Source organism: Gossypium arboreum, chromosome 3, assembly GCF_025698485.1.
Source record: "Gossypium arboreum isolate Shixiya-1 chromosome 3, ASM2569848v2, whole genome shotgun sequence".
Lineage (NCBI taxonomy): Eukaryota > Viridiplantae > Streptophyta > Magnoliopsida > Malvales > Malvaceae > Gossypium > Gossypium arboreum.
The window spans coordinates 39,523,868-39,534,854 of NC_069072.1; the positions used below are offsets into that span (position 1 = coordinate 39,523,868).

At 36.5% G+C, this 10,987-nt stretch overlaps 1 pseudogene; it reads right to left on the reverse strand.

The window, feature by feature from the left end:
- Positions 1-4,872: 4,872 nt before the first annotated feature.
- Positions 4,873-6,492, reverse strand: LOC108475238 (elongation factor 1-alpha-like; annotated as a pseudogene).
- Between the last annotated feature and the right edge of the window lie 4,495 nt (positions 6,493-10,987).

Sequence of the window (10,987 nt, forward strand, 5' to 3'; positions counted from 1 at the left end):
AGGACTAGATCGTAAGAGATGTAAAACTTAATCGCTATTGAGTTTTGATGATTAAATGGTTTAATCAACTTAAGTGGAAGGATTTATAATTAAATTAAGCCATTCTTAATTAATGTGGACGGAAAGTGAGTTTTTAATTCTATTTTATTCTTTAGTTAAAATTTAAAATAATTAAAATAAGGTAAGACAACATTAAAACAAAAAAAAAGTGAACATCATCTTTCATGTTTCTTGGTTCCGTTGGAAATAGCCTGAGAACCTCTATTTTTGAAAGCTTAGAATTCAGTCAAGCTTAAGCTATTGCATGCAAGTGATTTTTCTACCCGTTTCTTGTAAATTTTATGTTTTTAAGAACGTAGCTTAATCTAACTAACCTAGGGACTATTCTGTAAAACTGTTAAAGATTTTGAAACTTGCCATTGATGAATGCTAGGTGTTTTTGAGATTCATTGATGAAATTGTAATATTGGATGTTGATTAGGATGCTTTTGCAAAAGAATTCTTGTTAGTTTTGAGTTTAATAACTAATGAGTAAATAAATAAATTTTTAACATGGAATCTTATAATTAATTAAGTATCTAGGGACTGTTTTAAAGTGCTGGTAAATTGGGTATAAGGTTGTAAGGGTTAATTATGAAATTTTGAATAATTTTAGTTTAAAGGACTAAATTGAATAAATGTTAAAGTTTAGGAAATTTTATAAATAATGAAAACTTAAGGGTCACATGCATAAAAATTTTTGATGATGTATGTGAATTTAATAAATTGAATTTAATTACTATATATTAAGAACTCGAGTCAAAAAGAAAATAATCGAGAAAAATAAAAAAATTACGGAATAGTCCCTACGAAGAAACCGGTAATAGATAGTAGGTAAATTCATGATATAAATGAATGAATTTGTATTGATATCTCGTTTGATGTTGTTTTGAATTATTTAAATTAAATAGTTGTTGAAAATTTTATCTTTGAAATGTTATTTATGTATTGATTACTAATAAGTATAAGTTGAATATGCACAAATTGAGAAATGACTGTAATTATGAATTATGAAATCTTAGAATGAATATACTAGATTTGCAAAATAGGTATGAATAATGTGGAAGTTCCTTTGATGTGTTATTGTGAGGAATTCGGTTAAATGCCCGTTTGAATGTAATAAACGATTAGGATACGATTGGCATGCCAATAGGGTTAGTATGCGCACTTGTACGGGATTGCACTTCAGTGCCTCTGTTTGCACATTTGTGCCTCTGTCTGCACTTCGGTTCCTTTGTTACACATTTATGATGCCTTTGGTATGGTGTAGTTACCCGAGAATTCGAGTTAAGTTACTATAGTTCATCGGGCTAAGTGTTAATTGATCTATAGCTTAATTACTTACTTAATTTTATTACATATTTATGATGTTATTAAGTGATAAATGTTACAATGAAATTCTTGTTTATATATGTGGATGGTTACATTGAGATATTTTGGTTGATGGAATTGGTTAATTCTTTTGAGAAGGTGTTATTATGTTATACATGAATAAATTCTAATGTGGTGTGAACTTGCATTTGGTTATCAGGAATTAGAAATTATTTTCTTGTTTATTTATCTTGGTTAAGGTAAGTTAAATGATGTTTAAACTATGAACTTAATAAGCTTTTTAAGCTTACTTGTTCATTTGTGTTTCTTTTGTAGTTACAATTTTGCGAACTGACCGGATGGTAGATTTGGAGCTCACACTATCCAACCTTCTTGGTAGCTTTTGTTTGTCATTTTGGAATGTGGCATTTATATAGGTGTTATGTTGTTGATATGTAAAATGTTATGTTATTTTGGTATATTTAGTTAACGTGATTGGTTTTGGATGTGTACTTGTGTTGGTTGTGGTTAAGTTGATCCTTAATGTCATTTATTTAGCGATGGTGCTTTGAAATGGTAGCTTGTAGAGTATGTTCATATCTTGGCCATTTAGATTGATGGTTTAGGAATGAATGCATGCCAATTGATGAATCTTCTTTCTTAGTTGTGTTACTTGGTTGAATGATTTTATTTGTGGTGTTAATGAAGGCACATTGGTTAAGCACTTAGGTTGGATGTTTTTAACATGTTTTGGTCTCATTTAGGTGTGTTTTAAGTAGGTTTAATGATTAGTACATGAGTTACTTGTAGTCTAAGTAAGTTAGTTTTGGTGAACTTGAAATTGAAGGTTCATTAGGGGCACACGGCCTAGGACAGGAGCTGTCACATGGCTGTGTGCTGCACATGGTCTCCTCACAGGGCCATGTCTTCCAAGTCAATATGCTACACAGTCTGGCCACACGATCGTGTAACCCCTATTTTGTAATTTTTACTCAAAATTTTGTAATTGATTCGTTTTAACCCAGTTTCACTCCTGGTTTGTTTTTCTGAAACCCGACTTAGGTCAAGTTAAGCTAAATAAAATGAATTTGAATGTATTTGATATTATATATTTATAATTGTTCTTTTATTGAAAATGTTATTTAAATGTATTTGTGTTTAATGGTTGTTCACTCTATTCTATGGATCAGGTGATCGGTTCCAGTGTAGGGTGTTACATAAATTTATCAGTTCATTATGCCAAAAAAACTAAACAAGTTTACAAGAACATTAACAAAAAACCCATAATCTGGAAGTTTCATTCCTCGCACTTTAAACTGACCCTAAAGCATGAAATCCTAAGGCCCGTAAATAACTATAAAAATAAACTAAGTTTCATCAATACTTACTAGGTGCTAAATGACTATGGAGTTGGTTGAGTACAACGAAACAAAAATATTCAAGCAAGTCTTAAGTCTAGGGTTTTCCAAGAGAAAAATACAGAGAAAGTTTGGAAGAAAATATGGTTGCCAAAGAAAGCATAAAATTTGCTCAGAAAGCCAAAGCTTGCTTTATATAAAAAAAACCACAGAAGGGGAACTTAGTGGGTAAGTCTAATTTCCATCCAAGCCCTTCGTTCCTTGTGACTAAGCATTTTCTCTCTCTTCATGTATGTGGGTTTGATCAGTTGCAGAAACTTAGTCCTATACTAACCAACTTTTTGTTCATCTAACTAGATTGTTCAACCAGAATAATAAAATAATAATAAAGCAAATGGTTCATACAAACTGAGGATTTAGCAAAATTTCTTCTAATAGTTGGAATGGTGTATACTCTTCAGAAGAGTCTACACAGCCACCAAGATTTTCCTAAAACAAACTTCAGTCGAAGGCAAAACCATAAACTTATATACTTAGATAATCTTAATACCTTACCCACTCAGAACATACTTAATATGCCTTACTTCTATAAACAACAGTTGAACACAAGAGCTTCGTCGGGCGGGATATTATAAGAAAAGTAAAACCACATAAGTTTTACACTAATGGACCCCTCCCCCCACACATATATATATATTGGAAACTTCTCTTCAATATAAATAAAGCTTTAAAAGGAGGAAGTCCTTGATGCAAGTGCTCTAGAATACCCTATTATATAGGATACTAATAGATGTATGAAAAGCTTCGTTGCTGCAAGTCCTTGATGGCCTTCATCTAGAGGCATCACATGGCGTTGAAAGGTACATCCACCTTTACTGGTGACTTCTGGGCTTTCCAAGCATTTTTCTCCAACAACGATGACTTTGATGTTTGTTCCTAGATTTCTTTGACTGGTGGTTGAGCTTTGAATTTTTGTAAATTTTTGGGCTTTTGGATTGGTGGACCTTCTATATACCTTTCTCTTTGTTTATTGAAAGCATGATATTGAAAAACAAATATGGCAAACCTTAAAATTTTCAAACCAACGATGATCTAATAGTGAAATTAAGATCATTTTTTGCTTCCAGTTGAATTATTATTTTGTCCTTGTATTATACAAATTTAGATATTAATATTTTTGTCCATGTATTATACAAATTTAGATATTCTAATTTATGAACTTTAATATGATATTCATCCATATCTTTCTTGATAGAAATCACACATCATTAAAAATCTTCATTGTTATATAAGCAATAGAAATTTCTTTATGTTAATTAAAAGATGAATTTATAATTATCAAAATAGTATTTCACTAATTTATCATTGAAAGATGGAAATTTAGAACAATAACAACACAGTTAGGTGAAAACTTGATTCGACCAAGAAAATAGTTAAAATTCAAAGGCTTAAGACCATCATAACATTAAGAAAACAATGAAATATCAAACTAGAATTTTTCCAACGAATTCAACTACAATTGACAAGGAAAAAGAAAACACACCATCCGTAGGCAGATGACAAAAGTATCAAACAAATGAAGACATATCAAAATTGATCTAAAAAACTATAAGTACCAGACTACAGGCTAGTTTGGCAATGCTTTTAAAAAGTGTTGTGGAAAAGTGCTTTTGAAAAGTTTGGTTTAAATTTTGAAGATTTAGCATTGCTGTCAAAAAGTGCTTTTGAGAAATAAAATGTCCATTTTAGATATATTATTATCAAGTAACAAATATGCATTTAAATAATATTTAAATTAGTTCTTGTTATTATATTTTAGTAAAAATATAAAAAACTTATTATAACTTGTTGTTAATATTTTAATATATGAAATATAAATTTTAAATATTTTTAAGCAATAAATATTAATTATTTATAAAATTTAATTAGAATATATAAACTATATTTTAAATATTTAAATATAACCATTAAATATTTGTAACTAGTATTTTAAAAATATTTTTTTTTATTTTAACACATTTGTAATTAAGCACCAAGAAACAAAAAGAAAAAATACTATGTTATTAGAGGGATGAAAAAGTAATTAAACACTAAAAATGCTTTTGGATTTTTTTTAAACACTGCAAACCAAAATCAAAAGGATGTGACACTATCAAATGCAGTCTTATTTTTTCTTGGCAGCAGATTTAGAGACCTTAGCATCAATTGGATCATTCTTCTCAACGCTCTTGATGACACCAATAGCCACAGTCTGAGGCATGTCCCTGACAACAAATCGTCCAAGGGGTGGGTATTAAGAGAAAGTCTCCACAACCATAGGCTCGGTGGGAACCATCTTTATCATCCCTGTATCACCATTTTTCAAGAACTTGGGCTCCTTCTCGAGCTCCTTCCAAATCGCTTCACGATCTTGGTCGCAATTCGAAAATTTCACAAAGAATGTGGGAGGTATGGCGATCAAGGATGGGGCATATCTGCTTCCAATCGCCTTGGCTGGTTCATGATGATGACCGAGAGGTGAAGTCGGCACCTCCTTTGCGGATCATCCTTGGAGTTTGAAGCAACGAAACCACGCTTGAGATCCTTAACAGCAACGTTTTAGACATTGAAATCAACATTGTCACCAGGAGAGCCTCAGAGAGGGCTTCATGGTGCATCTCAACAGACTTCACTTCAATTGTCAGACTGGAGGGGGAAAAGGTCACTACCATACCAGGCTTAAGGACACCAGTCTCAACACGACCAACAGGGACAGTTCCAAAGCCACCAATCTTGTAGACATCCTGAAGTGGAAGCTAGAGTGGCTTGTCTGAAGGCCTCTTGGGCCCATTTATCTGGTCAAAAGCCTTAAGGAGAGCTGGACCCTTGTACTAGTCAAGGTTGGTAGACCTCTTAATCATGTTATCACCCTCAAATCCAGAGATTGGGACAAATGGGATTTTGTAAGGGTTGGAACCAACTTTCTTAAGAGACGAGGAGACTTCCTTCACAAGTTCATCATACCTTGCCTTGGAGTATTTTGGAGTTGTTGCATCCATCTGTATAAGATGATAATTGAAATCAGTTAGTCAGAAAATCAATTTCAGATCACCAAAATTATTGATAAAAAGAACATCAATACAATCTAACAACAAACTCCAACACGTTCTAAACCTTTCCTTGTTGCAGCAGCAAATCATCTGCTTGACACCAAGGGTAAACGCAAGCAAAACATGCTCACGTGTCTGACCATCCTTTGAGATACCAGCTTCGAAGCCACCAGTGGTTGAGTTGATAATGAGAATAGCGCAGTCAGCCTGTGAGGTACCAGTAATCATGTTCTTGATGAAGTCACGGTGTCCAGGGGCACCAATGACAGTGCAGTAGTATTTGGTAGTCTTAAAATTTCAGGGGGCAATATCAATGGTAATGCCACGTTCATGCTCGGCCTTAAGCTTGTCAAGCACCCATGCATACTTAAATGACATTTTGTTCATCTCAGTAGCCTCCTTCCCGAACCTCTCAATCACACACTTATCAATACCACCAAGCTTGTAGATCAAATGTCCAGTGGTTCGTTGCTTCAATTCACTTTCGTTACTGAATAATTATACTGAATAATATAATTGTTATGAGTATTTCATAAACTGTGTTTTGGTTAAAGTCTGTTATAAGTTTGTTAGCCTTGATAGTTAGTTGTTAAGAAATCGTTATAGGCTGCTGCATGTATTAAATATGTCTGTAATCCTTAAACTCAAAAATGTGAAAGAAATCTCTTTGTTAAGTTCTTTCAATACTTCAACATGGTATCAAGAGCCAAGTGGTTTCTGGTGTAATTTTTTTTTCTTCTCTTCATGGCTACTGATCCTGTACCTGGGGTTGATACCTCTTGTCATTCTGTTCATTCTAGGTCGACTGTTCCTTCTCAAGGTTCTGGTAGTATTCCATCACACACGATTCACTCTTTCTCCAAGCATGACACCGTTAAGCTTACTGAAGCTAATTTTCTTCTCTGGAAGCATCAACTCTTACTCATTCTTGAAGGCTACAATCTTTAAGGTTTTGTACAAGGTACTATCCCGATTCCCTCTCCTCTTATTACTAGAACCAATGGCCACTTAGTTGATAATCCGCTATTTCTTGCTCATAAGAAACAAGACAAATTCCTAGCTTCTTGGCTGCTTTCCACAGTTTTCGATGATGTTCTGGTTCATCTTACAACAGCCAAAACTAGTTTTGATATTTGGTCGACTATTGAAAAACATTTTGGCCTTAAGTCTAATATCAAAGTTTCAAGAATGCGCCATGACTTGTATTCTCTCAAGAAAGCAAACCTCACAGTTAAAGAATATCTGTCGAAGGTAAAATGACTGAGTGATAATCTTGTTACTGCTGGGAGTACAGTTACTGAACAAGAACAAATCAGCATTATCTTGGCTGGTTTGTCGATGGAGTTTGAGTCTATTCATGTGATTGCTTCAGCCACTCCCATGTCTCTAGATTTGTTAACTGAAATGCTCCTTGACTGTGAAGCCCGACAGTTGGAGTTGTTAACTGAGGTTCCTATGTAGGCTAATGTGACTTCCTAGTCCAAGAATCCTACTCCCTTGAAACACACTGATGATTCTAGTAGTTATTCTCAAGATTTGAGACAAGGCTCCAAAGGGTGTGGTCGAGGTTGGTCTCGTGGTCGATATCATGGCAATGGTCGAGGGTGGTCACGTTCCAAACCCCAGTGTCAACTATGTGGCAGACTTGGCCATGTGGTCCAATTTTGCTATCACTGGTTTGATGAAAACTTCTTTAGCGTAGACTCTACTGACTCAAAAACTGTCAACTATCATCATTATGAACAGCAGTCTTCCTCTCATTGTTGTAGCTCCTATCCACAGTCTTCTTCTTCTTCTAGTTCCTAGTCTTCTCCACTTCCTTCTTCAGGTTCCTCAGTCCAGGCTTGGTATCCTGATTCTGGAGCCACGAATCACATCACTCTTGATATGAACAATCTCTCAACTGCCTCTCCTTACATAGGTATGGATCGAGTTTCTATGGGAAATGGTGCGTCTGTTCCTATTGCCTATATTGGCACTTCTTCTATGATGTCTAGCTCACGACTTCTACATCTTAAGAATATACTCCATGTACCTACGGTTTGCAAGAATCTATTGTCTATTGGTCAATTTGCTAAGGACAATTCAGTTTATTTTGAGTTTCATCCCTATATGTGTTTTGTGAAGGATATACAGACAGGGACGATTCTTCTCGTGGGCCACATGCATAAAGGTCTCTACCAATTTGATGTGTCTCCAGCTGGTTCCTTCAAGCATACTGCTGGTTCGCAGGTCGACCCACCCTCTGTGTGCCATGCTCAGCTCTCGTTAGACCCCTTGCTATGGTATAATAGGCTCGGTCATCCGTGCAACAACATTCTTGCTCGAGTCTTGCAAAGTTGTAATGTTTCTTTCAAGCATAATTTCTTGCCTACTATTTGTTCAGCTTGTCGGTTAGGCAAGTCTCATAAACTCCCTTTTAGTGCCTCAAAAACAGTGTATTCTCTGCCATTTGAACTTGTTGTATCGGATGTTTGGGGACCAACCCATGTTAAGTCAAATGGATTCTCTTACTATGTATCCTTTGTAGATATGCATAGCAGATATACTTGGCTATATTTTATCAAGGCCAAATCTAAAGTGCTGAACTGTTTTCTTAATTTTCAACAAATGGTTCGAGTTCAATTCGAATTTTCTATAAAAATGCTACAGACAGATTAGGGGGCAAATATCGCTCACTGTCCTCTGAACTGTTCAAACTTGGTGTTCAACATCGAATAACATGTCCTCATACCTCGGAACAAAACAGTGTGGCTGAAAGAAGACACCGACAAGTTTTTGACATGGGGATAACCCTCCTCGCTCAGGTATCTATGTCTGTTGAATTCTGGTCTGATGCATTCTCCCATGCTATCCATGTGGTCAACAGGCCCCTACATATGTTCTCCATGGTGTTAGTCCGTATGAGATGTTGTATAAAGTTTGACCTGACTACTCTCATTTGCGAGTTTTTGGATGTGCCTGTTTTCCATCCTTGCGGCCATATAATCAACACAAGCTTCAGTTTAGATCAAGATGTTGTACTTTTCTTGGTTTTGGATCGAATCACAAAGGCTACAAATGCCTCGATGATGCTGGTCGTGTTTTCTGTCTCTGCATGTTATCTTTGATGAGACCAAGTTTCCATTTCAGCAAAGCCGTTCTTCCAGAACCCTAGTTGGCCTCATAGGACAAACTCATCAGCAGTCTCCCGTTCCTATTGTTGCAGCACCAGCTCCTATGATTTCCTCCTCTAGTCTCTTAGTCTGGCCGACCAGCTGCTCTTCTATGGCTCCTTCTCGACTGGGACACTCTACAGGGAATTCATCTGTTGGTGGTATGTCTTCCTCCTCCCACTCCTTTGAAGCATCTCAATCGGGTCACTCTACAAGGAATTCTCCTGAAGCATCTGATGAACCCTGTGTACCTCCTTCTCCTCCCATCTGGACTACTGTGAACACTCATCCTATGCTGACCAGATCGAAATGTGGTATCTCTAAACCAAAACTCTTCTTTTCTGTTGTCACTAAGAAGGAACCGGTCTCCATACAAGAAGCTTTTCAGAGTCCACAATGGATAGCTGCTGCCCAAGCTGAGTATCAAGCCTTGCTTTCCAATCACACCTGGGATCTTATGCCCTTACCTGCTAGAAGGAGGGCCGTAGGGTGTAAATGGATATTCAAGATTAAAAGGAGTGCCGATGGCTCGGTAGCAAGATACAAGGGTCGTTTAGTGGTGAAAGGCTATCTTCAAGAAGCTGGCATCGATTTTCATGAGACTTTTAGCCTGTGGTGAAGCCTACAACAATTAGGGTGGTCTTGGCAATAGCAGTATCCTTGGGGTGCTCTCTGAGGCAGGTAGATGTCAATAACTCCTTCTTAAATGGCGATTTGAGTGAGGAAATATACATGGTGCAACCACCAGGTTTTGAACAATACGGAAGTAATGGCCAGCAGCTTGTATGCAGGTTAAGGAAGGCTTTGTATGGCCTAAAACAAGCCCCTCGAGCTTGGTTTCACAAAATACGGGAGTTTCTTCTCACTAGTAAGTTTGAAACATCAAAGGCAGACAATTCTCTTTTAATACAAAGGTCTGGGAATCAGTTGTTGTACGTTCTAGTGTATGTAGAAGACATCATAGTTACTAGTTCTGATTCGAGTGCTATAAACCAGTTTGTTAAAAGCCTTCATCATCAGTTCTCTCTAACGGATTTGGGGAAGTTGAATTATTTTTTGGGCATCGAGGTCACCTACACCACAGATGGTCTGGTCCTCAATAAAAAAAAGTATATCCTGGATCTGCTCAAGAAGGCATCCATGGATAAGTCAAACAGCTCTCCCACACGAATGGTGTCTACATATCGATTGTCAGCTCATGAGGGAAGTTCGGTCGACGATGAAATTTTCTTTCGAAGTATAGTGGGGGCTCTTCAATATGTTGTGATCACCAGACCGGACATTGCGTTTTCAGTCAACAAAGTCTGTCAGTTCATGCACAGACCTTTAGATACGCACTTCAAAGCTGTTAAGCGAATTTTGAAGTATTTACAAAGGCACTTTATATTATGGCCTTCATTTTCATTGCACAACTAAGTTTGTTCTTGAAGGCTACTCAGACTCGAGCTGGAGGTCTGATATTGATGACCGTAGGTCAACATCGGGATATTGTATTTTTCTTGGTGGAAACCCAATTTCCTGGAGCTCTCGCTAGCAGCAGGTTGTATCCCGTTCTACAGCAAAGGCTGAATATAGGAGTCTGGTGAATGTCACTACAGAAATGGTTTGGCTTCAGTCTTTTTTATTTGAGTTAAGTGTCCCGGTTCAGAAAAATCATTGGTTTGGTGTGATAGCTCGGCTGCAGTTGCTGTGGTAGGCAATCCAGTTATGCATTCGAAGTTTAAGCATGTGGAATTGGACATATTCTTTGTAAGGGAGAAAGTAGCAGCAGGTGCACTTCAAGTTGGTCATGTATTCAGTGCCGATCAAGTAGCTGATGTTTTGACAAAACCCTTATCTGCATTGCTGTTCACCAAGTTCAGGAGGCAGCTTCAGGTTGCTCTATTTGAAAGGGAAAGTCAGAATAGTAGGGGGAATGTTATGAGTATTTCATAAACTATGTTTTGGTTAAAGTCTATTATAAGTTTGTTAGCCTTGACAGTTAGTTGTTAAGAAATCGTTATAGGCTGTTGCATGTATTAAATACGTCTGTAAT